At 48.1% G+C, this 1,622-nt stretch overlaps 1 pseudogene; it reads left to right on the top strand.

Annotated features, from left to right (window-relative positions):
* The first annotated feature begins 520 nt into the window (after positions 1–520).
* LOC144577102 (peptidyl-prolyl cis-trans isomerase A pseudogene) lies at positions 521–928 on the top strand (annotated as a pseudogene).
* The last annotated feature ends 694 nt before the right edge of the window (positions 929–1,622 follow it).

Here is a 1,622-nt window from a genome sequence, read left to right as displayed (position 1 = left end):
TAAAGCAAGTCATACACAGAGTTTTGGAAGACACAAGTTGAAAATCCAGGGTCTGGTTTTATTAGCTTTCGCTGACACCCACAGAGAAGTCTGTGACTTGCCCAAGGTCACCTAGCACCCTGGGGCCAGAGTTGGGGTCCAAAACCAGGCCTCAGCCGCTGGAGCCAGTGGGCCTTTCATAACCTCCCTGCCCCCACCCTAACCTGAGCCACGGGGACCCAGGGTTGTTGTTTCAGGGGATAGGTCTCAGTTCATTCATCCAGCTGTACATTGAATGAATCATGTCTATTGAAGGCCTTCTGCCTTCTGGGCACTGTTCTAGGCTCTGGAGATAAAGCAATGAACAAGACGATGTAAATGAGTGGGGAAAGCAGACCTCAGTAAACAGTTATGTAGATAACCATAGTCACACGCTACATGATGATGTTTTGGTCAGCACTGGGTTGCGTATAAGACAGTGGTCCCATAAGATTATAATGGTGCAGCCGACACCACCACCGGGAGCCCCATACTATCGGCCATGGTCAGGCCCACCATGTTCTCCGATATGGTCATGGATGGCGAGGCCTCCGCCCCCTTCTCCTTCGAGCTGTTTGCAGACAAGTTTCCAAAGACAGCCAAAAACGTTCATGCTCTGAGCACTGGAGAGACAGGATTTGGTTATCAGGGTTCCTGCTTTCATAGAATTATTCCAGGGTGTATGTGTCAGGGTGGTGACTTCACATGCCATAATGGCACTGGTGGTGAGTCCATCCATGGGGAGAAATTTGATGATGAGAACTCCATCCTAAAGCATACAGGTCCTGGCATCTTGTCCACGGGAAATGCTGGACCCAACACAAAGGGTTCCCAGTTTTTCATCTGCACTGCCAGGACTGAGTGGTTGGATGGCAAGCATGTGGCCTCTGGCAAGGTGAAAGAGGCATGAATGCAGTGGAGGCCATGGGGCGCTTTGGGTCCAGGAATGGCAAGACCAGCAGGAAGGTCACCCTTGCTGACTGTGGACAACTCGAGTAAGCTTGACTTGCGTTTATCTTCACCACTCGACCACTCCTTCTGTAGCTCAGGAGAGCACCCCTCCATGCCATTCGTCCACAGTATCCTAGAATCTCTGTGCTTTCGCTCAGTCCCCTTTGGATTCTGTTTTCCTTGTTCCCTTCCATGCCCAGCTGGATTGCAGAGTTAAGTTTATGATTATGAAATAAAACTAAATAACAAACAAACAAAAAAGATTATAATGGTGCTGAAAAATTCCTATCACCTAGTGATGCCCCACAGTACCACTCGTTACCTTTTCCATATTTAGATACACAGATACTTGCCATTGTGTTAGGATTGCCTGCAGTATTCTGTACAATAACATGCAATACGGGCTTGTAGCCTGGGAGCAGTAGGCTAAGCCATAGAGACCAGGAGTGAGGAAGGCTCTGCTATCTGGGTTTGTATAAATGTACTCTATGATGTTTATGCAATGGCAAAATGGCCTAGGGCTGCGTTTCTCAGAATGCATCCCCATCACTACACAAGGCATGGCTGTGTTTTATTGCTATTGTAAATGCCATTTCTTATGTCCCTTCTCTCTGAATCTGGGCTTGACCGACAGACTTCAATGAAAGTGTTGC

The sequence above is a fragment of the Callithrix jacchus genome, chromosome 7 (assembly GCF_049354715.1).
Source record: "Callithrix jacchus isolate 240 chromosome 7, calJac240_pri, whole genome shotgun sequence".
NCBI classification, from domain to species: Eukaryota; Metazoa; Chordata; class Mammalia; order Primates; family Cebidae; genus Callithrix; species Callithrix jacchus.
The sequence above is the reverse complement of the archived record's forward strand: the minus strand, read 5'-3'. Positions and strand labels throughout refer to the sequence as shown.